The sequence below is a fragment of the Notamacropus eugenii genome, chromosome 7 (genome assembly GCF_028372415.1).
Source record: "Notamacropus eugenii isolate mMacEug1 chromosome 7, mMacEug1.pri_v2, whole genome shotgun sequence".
Lineage (NCBI taxonomy): Eukaryota > Metazoa > Chordata > Mammalia > Diprotodontia > Macropodidae > Notamacropus > Notamacropus eugenii.
Window position 1 is genome coordinate 60616353 of NC_092878.1, and position 17145 is coordinate 60633497.

The 17145-nt window shown below is 38.0% G+C and overlaps 1 long non-coding RNA gene across 1 annotated transcript in view; it reads right to left on the reverse strand.

Annotated features, from left to right (window-relative positions):
• Positions 1-17145, reverse strand: part of LOC140514244 (uncharacterized) — a 98421-nt gene that overhangs the window by 19558 nt on the left and 61718 nt on the right. The window contains exon 3 of the long non-coding RNA XR_011970483.1: positions 11710-11861. This is a non-coding gene — a long non-coding RNA (uncharacterized lncRNA). The remainder of the gene's footprint in view (positions 1-11709; positions 11862-17145) is intronic.

Consider the following 17145-nt stretch of genomic DNA (forward strand, 5'->3'; position numbering starts at 1 on the left):
TCTCCCAGTGCATCCCTCTTTCTCACCCCTAAATTCTTTTTTGGGAGATCATCTCAACATAATAAATTCATACCCATTCACTCTTTCTCTTTTGACTCCTTCTAACTGCGCTAATAATGATTAAGTTCTTAGGAGTTACATGTATCACTTTCCCATATAGGAATGTAAACAATTTAATTCCATTGATTCCCTCATGATTACTCTTTCAGTGTTTATTTTCATATACTTCTCTTGAGTCTTCTATTTGTCATATTTTCTATTCAGCTCTGGTCTTTTCATCACAATGCTTGCAAGTCCTCTATTTCACTAAATGTCTGGGGTTTTTTTTTTTCTCAGAAGGATTATACCCAGTTTTGGCTGGTATGTCATTCTAGCTTCTTTGCCTTCTGGAATGTCATATTCCAAACCCTCTGCTCCTTTCATGTGGAGGCTATTAAATCTTGTGTTATCCTAACTGTGGTTCCATGATATTTGCATTATTTCTTTCTGGCTCCTTGAAATATTTTCTCCTCTGAATTTTGGCTATAATGTTCCTGGAAATTTTCATTTGAGATTTCTTTCATGAGGTGATTGATGGATTCCTTCTATTTCAAATTTATCTTCTGGATCTAAGGTATCAGGGAAGTTTTCCTTTGCAATTTCTTGAAATAGGATGTTTAGGATTTTTTTTATTATGACTTTCAGGTACTCCAATAATTCTTAAATTATATCTGTTCAGTCTGTTTTTCAGGTCAGTTGCTTTTCCAAGAAGATATTTCACATTTTTCTACTTTTTTTTCATTCTTTTGGATTTATTTTATTGTTTCTTAAAGTCTCATGGAGTCATTAGCTTCCACTTGTCCAATCCTAATTTTTAAGGCATTAATTTCTTCAGTGATCTTTTGCACCTCTTTTTTGATTTGGTCTATTCTGATTTTAAAGGAGTTCTTTTCTTTAGAGAATTTTTGTTCTTCTTTTACCATTAGGCTAAGTCTGTTTTTTAAGATGATATTTTCTTCAGTACTTTCTTGTATCACTCACATTTTCCCCCTAGTTTTTACTCTACCACTCATCTCTTTTTTTTAACTCTTCCAGGAATTTTTCCTAGCCTTGGATACAATTAGCATTTTTCTTTGAGGTTTTAGTTGTAGGTATTTTCACATTGTTGTTTTCTTCTAAGTTTATGTCTTGGTCCTTCTTTTCACCATAAAGGTTTTCTTTTATAGTCAAGTTCTTTTTTTTGTTGTTTGTTCATTGCTCTAATGTATATCTTGACTTTGAATTTTATGTTAAAGTTGAACTTTGCTGACCTGGAGGTGGAGAGGCACTGTATCAAGCTACAGCTTTTTTTTTTGTGCTACTATTTGAAGAGGTAGTTCTGGTGCCCTACAAGTTTTGGGGACTTTCAAGGTGGTGTTGATGGGGTGCTTGGGCCCCAATTCTAAAATCACATTTCTCTTTAAAAATCACATTTCTCCTTAGGCTCAAAACACTGTCCCAGGCAGTTTTTTCCCAGTCCAAGGACACAACCTGCCCCTGCAACAACCATTATCTCCCTTCCTGATACAGCAGCCAGCTGCACCTATAGAATTTATTAGTGTGAACTAGCTGTGTACTGGCCGAACTGGCTATGTACTGGATCATAATGACATTTACTACTCACTGACCAATCATATGTATCCTAGACTTTGACATACCTATACTTCCTTACATTTATCTTGTCTAACAAGACATTGATGAGGACAGCCTGGTGATTCCTTAGTCAGCCCTGACCATTAGTTGACTTGGTGACATGTCAGGCCTAAAATCACAACTCCATGTAGCCTGCCTCCCCTTTCAGCTATTTCCCAATGAATTTTGGGTAAAATACCTGTGCAGTGGATACCAAAAGTGTATGTTCCTTTAAGAACTAACCACTCTTTAATTCCACCCTGAATCACTAATTAGCATGTTTGTCACATATTTCACTATAGAATATTCTATATAAACTTTACCTGTACCCCTCTAAGGTTGTAGGTTTATTAAGAACTCTTGCCCACTGAAAAATGTAATAAATCTTTACCTTGACCTCAACAATGCTTGAGTCTATGAATTCTTCTCTAGATGGCCCATGCAGGGAACTGCTCTCCTGGCCTGTGCTCTGATTTTTACCCAAGATGGGTTCCTGTTCCCCTGCAACTGCAAGTGCCTATACTTCCCTTGGCATTATAACTGTGACCAGGGTCCCTACTGCCTTGTGACCAATCATAAGTGCTCTTCTTTGTCTTGGAATGTGACCTAGAACTTTTTATAGGCAATAGAGTTGCCAGTCAGCACCAGCTATACACAGTGCCAGCAAAGGGTTCCCTGTCATGTCTTTCTAACCAATTGCCTGACTCCCATACCATCTCTGGGTTGAGTTCCTGAAGTTATTGCTATTGCTGGTGCTGCGCTAGTTGCCTCTAAGGTCTGCCACTGATACGCCAGCCACACTTTAGGTTTGTGCCCACAGTAGTGTTATGGACCTCTCTTGTGGACCTCCTTAGTTGTCTTAGCCAGGAAAAATTACTCCGATGACCTTTTGTTGGCTCTGCCACTCCAAAATTTTATTTGAGGCATTATTTTTAAATTGTTTATAGGGGAATGTTGGGAGAGTTCTCCTGGGTCCTCATCTGTACTCTCATGTTTCTTACCACAAACTTTAAAGGTAAATAGTATGGATATCAAGACAGCATAGAGTGCCAGGCCTGAGTGCAAATCTGGTTGCAGGCACTTACTTACTGTGTAACCTTGGTCAAGTCATTAAACTCTGCTTTAGTTCCTCATCTAGAAAATGAGCTGGAGAAGGAAATGGCAAACCATTCCAGCATCTCTACCAAGAAAACCTCAAATGGGGTCATGGGATGTTGGACACAACTGAAAAACAACTGAACAACAACAGTAGTCTGAATATTATCTATATTTTCAGAACAGGAAACTAAAGCTCATTGATATGAAATGCTTGACCCATGGTCATATAGCTATAGAATGGAAAAGCTGGAACTTGAAATCAGGATTCTTGACTTCAAGTCTAGGTCTCTTTAAAGAGGTGCCCTGGGATTATGATTGTTGTGTTCATCCTTTGTTGCTGAAAAAGACCATGCCATCAGAGAAATGATGACATGACTTGCACTTGACTTTGTTTTGAGTGAGGGAGGGCTGTGCAGGTCACCAGCCTTACTTCTCCTCTGGAGCCATCTGAATCCAGTGACTAGATATTCATCAGGATGACTGGAGATGGCCCAGCCCTGGGATTATGAAGGGGAAAGCACTAGGCAGAAGGACATAGGGTAAGGATTTCCAAGATTCACAGAAAAAGTTCTAGAAACAATAACTCAATTAGACACAAGGTTTACATCTGAGTTGATATCCCAGATTACACTGAGATGAAAAAAGGAAAACCAGCTGAATGGGAAGCTGTCCTCCTTTCAGTCCAGAGGAGAGGGAGGCCACAGGCAAAGAAGGCAAGCTAATGATGTTCTCATGCTCTTGGGCAGGGCAGAACAAGCCTATAAGTAAACAAGCCCTACCCAGTATCTGACCAGGGATTTCTTGTTAGTGAATCTTGAGTTTGGGAGATTCCAATCATGATTTGGGGAAAATGTAAACAAGGCTCAGAAAGGTAAGGCACATTCATGCTGAGATTTGACCTTAAAAGAAAGAACTGGGGGTAGCAGCCATAGCAACAGAGAATGAATTGTGGGAAGTTTTTGTCAGTAGGGATTCAAAAGGATATGGAGTTTTCTTGTGAGTGTAGAGTCTCTTTATGGATGAGGATGAAGTACAACTCTAACTAGTAAGACCTTTAGACCACTCCCACCAAGAGAGAGCTAGGTAGAGCAGCTTCCTATTTTTTCACATTTATTTATTTTATTTTTAGGTTATGAAATAAAATAAGCATTTATATAACATAGTATAATAAAAATTTGCACCTGAAACTGCAAATCTATTATGTATAACTTGGTGTTCCTTTTAAATATGTAATAAAGTTATCATATAAATTTCTGTTTTTCTTTTTTTCTTCTCTCTCCCTGTCCCCTACCCTAGAGATGGCTACCATTAGACACAAACAGGTATACACACACACACATATATATATGTATATATATAATACATATATATACAAATTATTCTATATATACTTCTATTTATCAGTTCTTCTATGAGTGCAGATATATCATATGTCCTTTATAGTTAATTTGTATGTTTATCATAGTCAAAATGACTTATTCACTCAAAGCAGCTTCCTTTTTTAACTAATTACTCTTGGCACAGTTTCTATGTTGTTCAAATAGTGCACTGCTTTCAGTCATCACTAAATTTTGGCTCCCTGGGGTATTGGCTTGATCACCCTATCCAAGTTATGTTCTTGAAATGGTGTGTACACAAATAAGGAGGAATATCGAAAGGGATGCGGTTGTTGTTTTTCAGTCATATCCTACTCTTTGCGAGCCCATTTGGTGTTGTCTTGGCAAAGATGCTATAGTGGTTTGACATTTACTTTCCTGGCTCATTTTTACAGAAGAGGAAACTGAGGCAAACAAAGTTAAGCTGACCAGGATCACACAGCTAATAAGTGTCTGAGGTCAGATTTAAACTCAGGAAGATGAGTCTTCCTGACTTTAGACCTAGCACCCTATCCACTGCACCACTAAGCCTGAAGGGAATAGATAGGGGAGTAGAGGGAGGCATATGTAGAAGTCTAGAGAGACTGGAGGGAAAGGTGTCAAGCTTATTTTAACCTTGCTCCAGTGTTGTTACCGCTACTGCTTCAGATGGTTAATTGAATCAAAGTGCTGGTTGGTTTTGCCTAACTTTCTTCTGTGTTACATGAAAGGGTTCCATGCAAGGATGGGTGGTGCTTCTGGGAAAGGACTGTGAAGTACAAATAGGAGGCAGAATTAAACCTTTTAAATAAGTAAATACATTTAATTCAATTCAAGAAGTTTACAGTGGGGGGGGGGGGGCAGTGTTGGATGTGTCATGCACACAATTAACTATGCTATAAGGTGAAATGTATTAGGGACAAAGTGCTGTGAGATATCAAGTAGGGAGGGAGACTTTTCACTTGACCAGTTCAGGAAAGTCTCCTTTGGAAGAAGGGATATCTGAACTGGACTTTGAAAGCGGGAAAGGAATTTCAATAGACGGGAAAAGGTGAGGTCTTTTCCAAGCATGAAGAATGCTGTTAACAAAGACCCAGAGAAACAGAACAGGGCCAGAGCAGATTAGGTGGCAGAGAGTTTTCCAATTGTGCTGTAATGCAGAATATGTGAAGGGAAAAGAGTGAAAAGTGCTTTTTTCCACTGATATTCATGTAACACTTTAAGGTTTGTTAAATGCTTTATATTCATTATCTAGTGTGAGCTTTGTACCAACCCCATCAGATAGGCAAAAATACTTATCATTAGGTCCACTTTCCAGATGAGGAAACTGAGGCTCAGAGTTGTTAGGTGACTTGCCCATGGTCAGAGCCCCATAGTCAGAAATAGAATTTGGTTCCATTTCCTCCCTATTCTAGGACCTGCCCTCTCTAGCCACTATATTGTGTTATCTTAAATAAATCTGCACTACTCTGTTGGAGCTAAATTGAGGAGGGTTTGGAATGCTTATTGCTAGTGGTGAATGGAGGAGTGAACAAACGGAGAAGAGTGATTGATACCTCTGAAAGAAGGGATGAAAAGTGAGAAGGAATTTCCAAGAAGTATAGGAAGGAGAAAATGAAGGTCAGAACAAGGCAAGGAGAGGATAGAACAAAGAAGGTGAGGCTGGGGTTTAGGGAGAAAATATTGGAGATTAGTCGAGGGATCTAATACCTGAAACAAGGGAGTTGTTGAATTTTAGAAGCAGAAGGAACCTTAGACATCCTTCAACATCCAAATAGATTCTAGAACTGAGAATGAAGCATGCATGTTACTCACTTTTTGACAGAAAAGTGATGAATTCAAGGAGCAGAAATGAAACATTTTTTTTAACCTGGCAAATGTGGGAATTTGTTTTTGCTAGACTGAGTATTTATTATGTTTTTTTTTCAATTGAGAGGGAGATAAAAAGAAGGAAAAAAGGATCTTTGAAACCTTTAAAAATATATAGAATAGAAATTACATGTTCAATTTGTTAAATACTTGAAAGGAAACATAATTTGCATTTTTAGGTTCAATCCTCTTTTTTTCATTCTAGTTTTCATGCAGAAATGTTCATTTTATTTGGTATTTGTAAAATTCAGAATAAAAAAATTGAAACCAACTCACAGGCACAGTAAAAAGTGTTTGAAGAATGAATGAGTGACAAAACATTTATTAAGTTCTGACTTTGTGCCCATCACTACGCTGAGCATTGAGGCTACACACATAAGCAAATCTTCAGAGGAAAAGGATCTAGAAGGGAAGAGTGGCACACTCCAAGATCCATTTCCAAGAAATACTGGTGAATATTTTACCTATCAGGAAAGCTATTTGTTTATTCCTTCTTGTTCTAGGTTCTTTATCAATCTGGGCAAACAATACCACATGTGTGATGTATGGACCACCGAGATCCTTATCAGATCTGACACTATCATTCAACAATTCTTTGACTTATTATTTCCCATTTATCCTGTATATAACTTGTCTTGTATATATTTGTTTTCATGTTCTCTCCCTGTTAGATTGTAAGCACTTGGAGGGCAAAGATTGTCTTTTTCCTCTTTTTTGTATCCCCAGCACATTGACCCTCTAGAACACCTTCAAGGCAAAAATACTACTTTTAGAGTCGGAAGTTCTAGGTTTGAATTCCCAATCTGAGACCTTGAACTAATGTCCCTTGCTCTCTCGGCATCAGTTTTTCTTTCCTTACTTGAGAAATGAAGGGACTAGACTAGAACAGAGATGTCAAATTTGGCGTAGACCTCCTAAATTTTCTGGAACCACATTAAAATGTTATTGGGAAATACTTAACCAAATAAATAAAAATATAATAGAACATAGATAATGCTACTTTGTGGTTTTCTAAGTCAATATGGGCATACAGCTGTGTTTCTATTTATGTCTAATACCATTGGACTAGAGGCTCACTAAAGTGAGCTTCCAGCTATCCTTAGAACTATCTTGATTTTAGTCAAGACAGCTTATGAAAGACAAGCCAAGAAGTTGTTAGAATTAATGGAACACTATTTAGTTTTTTAAATTCTACATAAGAGATGCAAGAGAACAGACCTTAAAGATGTTCTACTATTCCACTGCCTCATTTTACAGATGAGGAAATGAAGACACAGAAAGATTGTGATTGACTCAAGGTCACTTAGGTAGCAGAGCTGGGATTGAATCCAGATTCTCTGATTTTGCAATTAGAGTCCTTTCCACTGAGAGGAGAGGAAAAGGGGAGTCAGAAACAGTAAAGAATGCCTTCTGAACGATAATGTAAAAGCAAGCTAGCTCGGGACGGAGACAGGCTTGACAAGGTTATAAAGAAGGGAAGAAAATAGGACAAGCAGGCCTTGATCCTTTGCCCTGTAGGACCTGGGTCCTCACATGGGAACTATCCCAGTTTACAGCATTGTATTCTCTTGGCAGCCTGGCAGAGTTGAAACCAAGGGTCACTGAAGAAAGGAGTGATTATTGTCTCATACTTTCTGGGTTGTTCCATTAAGCCACTCCTATTATTTCTCCTTCAAAGAGGTTCAGGGTCAAAGAAATGTTGGGAGCCAAATAGAAAGAATTTTGGGATTAGGAAAAGTCTTTTTTTTGTTTTTTTAACTATATTATCAAAATAAGATCAAGAGAGGGCAACTTTGACCCACGAGGAAGAAAGAGGAAATCGTCATGCTGGAGCAGATGGACAATCTAGTCCAAATTACCAGTCTTCATTTTCTTTTTAATAAAAATTCATTATTTTTATTTTATTTTCCCCAATTACATAAAAAGACAATTTTTAGCATTAATTTTTCTAAAAAATGTCAAGTTCCAAATATTCTCCCTCCCTTTCTTACTTCCTTAGAGACAGTAAGCAATTTGATATAGATTATATATGTGCAACAATGCAAAATATATTTCCATGTTAGTTATATTGTGAAAGAGGACAAACTAAAAGAAAGAAAGGTAAAAAAATAATACGTTTTGCTTTGCATTCAGGCTCCATCATTTCTTTCTCTGGAGGTGGATAGCATTTTTCATCATGAGCCCTTTGGAATTGCCTTGGATCGTTGGTATAGCTGAGAAGTGCTAAGTTATTCACAGTTGACCATCATACAATATTGCTGTTGCTATGTACAATGTTCTCCTGGTTCTGTTCACTTCACTTTGCATCAGTTCTTGAAAGTCTTTCCAGGTTTTTCTGAAATCAACCTGGTTGTCATTTCTTATAGTAGTATTCATTTTCTAGAGGAGGAAACCAAGGCCTAAGAAATGAAGTGATTTGATAAAGACTATGTAACAAGTGTGTGTTAGAGCTGGCACTAGAACCAGGATCTCTTCATTTCCCAGGGCAAAGCTTTACTCTAGAGGAAAGAGAGCACTTCAAAGGCTAATAACAATAGATTTAGAGATGGAAGAAAATTAGGTCATCAAGTACAACTCCCTCATTCTGCAGCTAAGAAAACTTAGAAATGTTAAATAACTTGCCCAGGGTCACACAGATTATATTGTCTGAGGCAAGATTTGAACCTAAGTACTTCTTACAATTCAATATCCATTTATTATGTACCTACTATATCCAAAATACTGTGGTAGATGTCATGCACAGTCCCAAATCCAGACCATAATTAAACTCAACAAATATGTATTAAGAGTATTTAGTAAGTACAAAGTACATACTAGGCCCTGGGGTTACAAGTAACAACAACAACAAATGATTCCTGTACTCAAGGAGCTTGTCTTCTAATATGAGGATGCCACATTAACTGATAAGTATAATACAGAGTAGGAAGTCAAGGGGTCAAAGGAGAGATCACAAAAGAGGTATCATCCTATTTGAAGAGGGAGAGAGCACTAAAAGCTGGGGAGGGGGTGGCAATTAGGGAAGGGCTCATAGAAAAGGGATACTTTAGGCCTAGATCAATGCCTGACACCATATACCAGAATAAAGTCCAAATGGGTAAATGACCTAGGTATAAAGGCTGATATTATAAACAAACTAAGGGAGCAAGGAATAGTTTATTTGTCATATTCATGGAGAATGGAGGAATTTATGACCAAACAAGAGAAAGAGAACATTATGAAATGCAAAATGGATAATTTTGATTTCATCAAATTGAAAAGTTTTTGCACAAACAAACCCAGTGTAACCAAGATTAGGAGGAAAGCAGAAAACTGAGAAAGAATTTTTGCAGCTAGTGTCTGTGTTAAAGGTCTCATTTCTAAAATATATAAAGAACTGAGTCAAATTATATAAGTCAAATACAGGTCAAATGATAAATGGTCAAAAGATATGAACAGGTAGTTTTTAGAGGAAGAAATTAAAGCTATACTCATGTAAAATGCTCTAAATCACTATTTATTAGAAAGATGCAAATCAAAAAAACTCTGAGGTACCACATCACATCTATCAGATTGGCTAACATGGCAAAACAGGAAGATGATAAATGTTGGAGAGCTGGAACATTAATTCATTGTTGGTGGAGGGCTGTGAGCTTATCCAACCATTGTGCAGAGCAATTTGAAACTGTGCCCAAAGGACTATAAAAATGTGCATACCCTTTGACCCAGCAATACCGCTTCTAGGGCTGTATCCCAAAGAGATAATAAAAAATGGGAAAATGACCCACATGGACAAAAATATTTATAGCAGCTCTTTTTGTGGTGTCCAAGAAGTGGAAATCAAGGGGATGCCCATCAATTGGGGAATGGCTGAACAAGTTGTGGTATGTGAATATAATGGAATACGATTGTGCTATAAGAAATGATGAATAGGAAGACTTCAGAAGAACCTGTAAAGACTTCTATGATCTGATGCTGAGTGAAGTGAGCAGAGCCAGGAGAACATTGTACAAGTAATAGCCATATTGTGCAAGGACTGTTGTTGATAGACTTAGCCATTCACAGCAATGCAAGGACCTAAACATTTTCAAAGGACTCATGATGTAAAATGCCATTCACATCCAGAGAAAGAACTATGGAGTTAGAATGCAGAATGAAGCAGATTATTTTCTCTTTTGTTATGTTTTGTTTTGTTTTTCTCATGGTTTCTCCCATTCATTTTAGTTCTTCTATGCAACATGACTGATGTGAATATGTGTTTAATAGGAATGTATGTGTAGAACCCATACAAGACTGTATGCCATCTTAGGGAGGAAGGGGGAAGGGAAGGGGAGAAAATTTGAAACTTATGGAAATGATGGTTGAAAACAAATAAATGAACAAATTTGGGGGAAAAAAAGAAAAGGGATACTTTAGTTGAGTCTTGAAGGAATCTGCTGGGAGCACAAAGGGTAGATCACTGGGCCTGGAACCTGAGTTCAGAACTCAGGCACTATCTTTGTGACCCTGGGGCAAATCACTTAAACTCTGTTTGCATCAGTTTTATCAATTGTAAAATGAAGGTAATAATAGCACCTACCTCAGAGTAGTCATGGTGATCAAATGAGATAATTGTAAAAAGTGCTTTGCATAGTAGGTGCCGTGTAAAAAATATTTATTCCCCTCCCGCCCCTTATCTGTAAGGTAGAGATGAGGAAGGAGTACTTTCCAAGCATGAGGGGACTACTTATGAGAATTTGTGAAAGCAAGAAATGGTATGTTGAGTTGTGTTTGTTTTTCATTTTGGAAGAGGACCATGACATCAAGATGATAACATGACTTGCAGTTGACTTTGATTTGAGTGAGGGAGGACTGTGCAAGGTCACCAGCCTCACTTTCTTCTCCTGAGCCATCTGGGTCCAGTGGCCTGATATTCATCAGGATGACTGGAGATGGCCCAGGATGCAAGGTATGACCCTAGCCATTTTAGGCTGAGGTTTTATCAGATTCTAATTTTGAGTGAGATACATCCATTCAATAAATAGGCCTCTTTCAGCTATTACTTAAAGGGATGTCCCCTTTTAATAAAGAAAAAGATAATTAAAATTATTAGGGTCCCTGCCCACCTAGCACAGAGTGAATGTAAATACTAAATAGTAACTGTTTATCTTTTACCCAGGAACCCTGAGGGTCTGCCCCTCCCTGTTTGAGGTGTCCAGTAGGAGGATTGGGGTGTCTTAAACAGGGAGAAAAGTTTACAGGAGGAGAAAGGTTAGGGGAGAAGGTGATAGCCTTATTTTTGCTCCAATTGAATTTGCGATGTTGGTGGAAGGGAAGAGAATAAGCATTTCTAGAATACCTACTATGTGTCAGACCCTATGCTAAGTGATTTACAAATATTGTCTCATTTGTTCCTTTAGGTGTAGGTAATATGCTCCTTTTACAGTTGAGGGAATTGAGACAAACAGAGGTCAAGTGACTTGCCTAGGGTCACACAGCTAGCAAGTGTTTGAATATGAATTCCTGATTCCAGACCCAGTGCTTAATTCACTGCCCCACCCAGTTGAAACATTTAGAGGCTGAAGTCAGGAAGATCTATATTTAAATTCAACCTCAGATACTTGCTAGTTGTGTGACTTTGGGAAAGTCACTTAGCCTCTGTCTGCCTCAGTTCCTGGACTACAAAATGGGATCATAATAGAACATAGTTCCTAGGGTTGTTGTGAATATAAAATTAGATATTTGTAAAGCATTTTGCAAACCTTCATTATATAAATGGTACCTGTTGTTATTACAGAGGTAGTAGCAGTTGTTGTAGCAGCAGCAGCAGTAGTAGTAGTAACACGAGTTCTGGAGAGAGATTAGGGCTGAGCATATGCATCTGGGAATCATCTGCATCCAAATGATTGAACCCATGGACGTAGTTGAACTCACCTAGGGGAAGCGTATTGTGAGAAAAGAAAAGACAGTTCTTTAGCAAACCTTACTAGAAGATTTTTGACTAGTTCTTTTTCTAATTTTTTCACTTTCTTTGCATGTTTTCACAAGAAACATCCAATGGCCAGTGACTGGGTCAAACCTCCCAAAACCCATAGGACTCTTTTCCTTAGATATCTATTACTATCTCTTTGATCACCTCCTCGCTCTCAGGTTATTGATTTTCACAGATTCTGATCTACTTTCTATCTTCTAAAGTTCATACACATGACCTCAGAAGCAGGTAACATGAAAGCAGACACAGTTGTAGGAAATCTCACCCATTCATAAAGCTCCTGACCCACAGCAGCCCTTCCAGATGCAGGCACAAGTGCTAACAATCATACCCCTCTCACATAGGCATGTAGACCAGATGTCAGGTGTGTAGATCAGATATGAATGTGCATATACATTTGGCCAGTACTCTCCATGTCCATCCTTCAAACAATATTGGTAAGAAAGACAATCTCTAAACGCTGGGAGCTATACCCAAAGGGTGTCCCTTGCCTATGGATTAAGGAAGGTTACATAGCAAAACTAGGTGGGCCTGGGCCAAGTTTCCAGACCCAATGACCTCAGATTCTTCACTGTGATTACAGTCTCAGGAAGAGTAACCTCTTCTTCATTTCCTGCTGAATCATAAGACTATAATATCATAGATGTAGAATTGGAAGGGTCTTCAGAGGGCATTGGGTCCAACTACTTATTTCACAGTTGAGGAAAACTGAAGCCCAAAGAGTTACTTTGGGTCACCTAGCTAATAGGTATGGATCCAAAACCAGATCTCCTTGCCTCCAATCCACTTCTCTATTCACTTATACCATGTTGCCATATTTAAATTATTTTTTAAATTTTCAGGTCTTTTAAAAGAACTATTTCTATTTTCAGTTCCAAATTTTCTCCCTCCCTCCACTCATACCCCCATTCATAGAGAAAAACAAAAAATACAATAACCACTATACGTATGAAGTCATGAAGTATTTCTGTTTTAGCCATATTCCAGGAAAAAAAAGGAAGAAAAACAAAACAAAATGCTTCAATCTGCATGAATCCACCAGTTCTCTATCTGGAGATAGATAGCATTTTACATCCTTTGGAGTTGTGGTAGATCATGGATAAGAATGACTAAGTCTTTAACAGCTGATTATCTTTACACGATTGCTATTACTATATAGACTATTTTCTTGGTTCTGCTCCCTTCACTTTGCATCAGTTCATCTAAATCTTGCTGTTGTATTTCAATTAATCAATCAACAAATATTTATGAGATGCCTTCTATGTGCCAGGAACTATGGCAAGGACTTTGGCTGATTATAAGCACTTCTATTATGAAGTCTTTAAGACACAATATATCCTTTAATTAATTTTCTTACGTACAACCAAAACTCTTCAGCTACATGAATGAGGCTGTTATAAGGCTACCAAAGCACACAGATAAGTCATTAAACAGATTTAGTGCAGCACATTCCTTAAGCTGAACCAAAAGAGCATATGTAGACAATCTCCATCACAAATATACTCAAAGTAACATTTATATAGCAGCTTAAAGTTTTTGAAATACTGCATATACTTTATCTCCTTTGATCCTCACAACATTCCTGTGAGGTAGGTACTACAACTACCTCTGTCTCTTTCTCTCTGTCTCTCTCCCTGTCTCTATCTCTCTCTCTCTCCCATTATCTGGAATTTGTTTCAAAACAAAATACTACTTTCAAGGTATGGGCTATGACTGGTATGCCTTCTGTGTAGGCTTCTCTATGTAGGCATCTGTTGTATTGTACAGTAATAATTGATGTTTATGTATTCAGTATAAGACACTACAATATCTTGAGTCATTTTTAAAATTTTAATTTTATGTTCAGTCCCAAATTTCCTGTCTTCCTCTCTCTACTTCACCCACTAAGAAAGCAAGAAAAAACAAAACTCATTGCAAAATAAATTACTGTATTAGCTATGTCAAAAAAAGAAAGAGAGAGTGAATGAAAGGAAGGAAGGAAGAAAGGAAAGGAGGGAATGAGGGAGGGAAAGGAAGGAAGGATGGAAAGGAAGAAGGGAGGGAGAGAGGAAGGAAGGAAAAAAGGAAGGAAGGAAGGAGAGAAAATAAAATATGTTTCCATCTGCACTCTGAATCCATCAGCTCTCTATCTAGAGGTAGATTTTTCATCCCAAGTCCTTTAGAGTTGTAGTTGGTCCTTGCACTGATCAGAGTTCTTAATTCTTTCAAAGGTGTTTATCTTTACAATGCTATTGTTATTGTGGAAATTGTTCTCATTCGGCTCACTTCGCTTTTGATCAGTTTATCCTACAGATCTTTCTCTTGATATGATATTATCCCCTTACATTATCAATAAAGTGACAATAGCAGTTCTTAAAAGATGAAATGCAAACAGTCAACAACCAAAAGAGAGAAAAAATATTCCAAACCACCAATAATTAGAGAATACAAGTTAAAATAATTCTGAGGTTCCATCTTCCATCAGATGGGATAGATAACAGAAAGGATAACAGAAAAGGAGAATAGCTATTCTTGGAAGTACTATGAGAGGACAAATGGATTCAACCATTGTAAAAAGCAATTTGGAACTGTATACCAAAGGTAACTAAGCTGTTTACCCTTTATCCTAGCAATATAGATATATTACCCAAAGAAATTCAAGATAGTATTAAGGGACCTAATTATAACAATGTTCATATAAGTACTTTTTGTTGGAGGAAAGATATTGGAACAAAGTGGGTGCCCATCAATTAAAGAATGGCTCAACAAAATTATAATAATGGAATATTATTGCAATATAAGAAATAACAAAAGGGATGGACTCAGACAAACTTGAAAAGACTTATATGAATGAATAGAAAGTGAACATAGAAGAACAATTCACACTTCTAAAATATTATAAAGGAAACCAACTTTGAAAGAGCTGATGGATGATGAAACACACCTCCTCCCTCTTGGCAGATAGACTACAGGTATAGAATGAGATGTACATTTTCAGACATGACTCATGTGAGTTTGTTTTGTTTTATTATATTTATTTGTTACAAGTGATGGCTTTTATTTTAATTTATTTTTTCAGGGGAGATTTGTGGGAGGAAGGGAAGAGTAGTGATAGTGATACAAAAAAAATAGAAAAGAAAGAAAATATCAATGAAACATTAAAAATACACACAAAAGAGAGCAAGAGGAAGTTCAGATGGGCACACAGACAAACAGGACAGTGTTGGTATAGAGTGTCCAATTTAATGTATACTTTAAAAAAACCAAGCTGTACATAGTAGCCAGTCAGTAAACATTTCCTAAGCACTTGCTATGTGCCAGGCATAATGCTAAGTTCTGGGGATACACAGAATGGAAAAAGACAATTCCCGACCTTGAAGAACTCACAATCTAATGGGGAAAACCACATGCAAACAAGTATATACAATCTATATGCAGGATAAACAGGGAATGATCAACAATCAATCAATAAACATTAATTAAGCACCTACTACGTGCCAGACACTGTGCTAAGCTCTGAGGATACACAAAGAGGCAAAACACAGTCCCTGAGAGACAACATGAAAACAAATATATTCAAAGCAAGCTATATTTCAGTATAAACAAGAAATAATTAATAGAGTGAAGGTACTCTATTAGAATTAAGAGGAGTTGGGGAAGATTTCCCTGTAGAAAGTGGGATTTTAGTTGGGACTTAAAGGAAGCCAGAAAGGTCAGTAGTCAGAGTAGGAAAGGGACAGTGCTCCAGGTATGGTGGAAAGCCAGAGAAAATGTCAGTAGGTCAGAAAGTTGACATGATCAAACCTGTGCTTTAGGAAGATAATTTTGATAGCTGAGTGGAGAATAGATTAGGGTGGGGAGAGATTTTTTGTCTGGGACACCAACTAGAAGACTATTGTAAATCTAGGTGTGAGACTAGGTGCCTATACCAAGGTGGTGCCAGTATCAGAAGAGAAAGAAGGGACTACTTGAGGGATACTGCAAGGGTGAGTAGCTAGGTGGTGCAGTGGATAGAACACCAGTGCAGGAGTCAGGAGGACCTGAATTCAAATCTCACCTCAGACACTTGACACTCACTAGCTGTGTGACCTTGGGCAAGTCACTTAACCCCAATTGCCTCATCCTGGCTCATCTCCAGTCATCCTGATGAACATCTGGTCACTGGATTCAGATGGCTCTGGAGTAGAAGTGAGGCTGGTGACCTGCACAGCCAGCCCTCCCTCACTCAAAACAAAGTCAAGTGCAAGTCGTGTCATTATTTCTCTGATGGCATGGTCTTCTTCAGCAATGAAGGATGAACACGCACTGCAAGGGTAAAATCAGCAGGCTTTGGAAACAGATTCGATATGGGGGGAGGGGGGTAAGAAAATGAGGAGTTGAGGATGACACCTAGGTTTTGAACCTGAGGGACTAGACTGTGGTACACCTTAGACAATAGAAGGGAGGATTGGAAGCAGAGAGGGTTTGAGGCAAAAGAAAATTAGTTCAGTTTTGGACATGTTGAGTTTAAGATATCTGCAGGACCTTCAGTTTGAGATGTCTAATAAGCAGTTGGAGATGTGAGAACAGAGATCAGCAGAGGTTACGGCTAGATAAATAGATTTGAGAATCATCAGCCTAAAGAAAATAAATGGGACATGATGAGACCACTAAGTGAAATAGTAACAGAGGAGAAGAGGGACCAAGGTTGGAGCACTATGGACAACTGTGGTTAGTGACTGTAACTCAGGGTGAAGATTCAGCAAAGAAGACTTAGTACTCAGATAGGTAGGAAGAGAACCGAGAGAGCAGTGCCCCAAAAACCTAGAGGAGAGAGCATCCAGGAGAAGAGGGTGATAGTGTCAAAGGCTGCAAAGAGGTCAAGGAAGATGAGGACTGAGAAAGGCCATTAATAACTAAGAGATCACTAGTAACATTGGAGATTGCAGTTTTGGTTTAATGATAAGAGTAGATGCACAAAAGGCAAAAGAGATATGGTATAATAGTGGGGATGGATGGATAAAGTGAGAGTTTTCTGATAATGGGAGAACTCATGGTTTCAAGTCCAATCCTATATTTCAGTTATTCATGTTCGGAAATGTTTACGCTTGTTGATATTTATCAAGTGCATAATATGAAAAAAAGGCACAGCAATGTCCCAGAGTGGACAGAAGGCCAACCTTGGACTCAGAAAACCTTGAATTCAAGAACTGCTGATGAATACTGGCGATCTAACTACAGGCAGGCCACAATCTCCCAGAGGTCAGA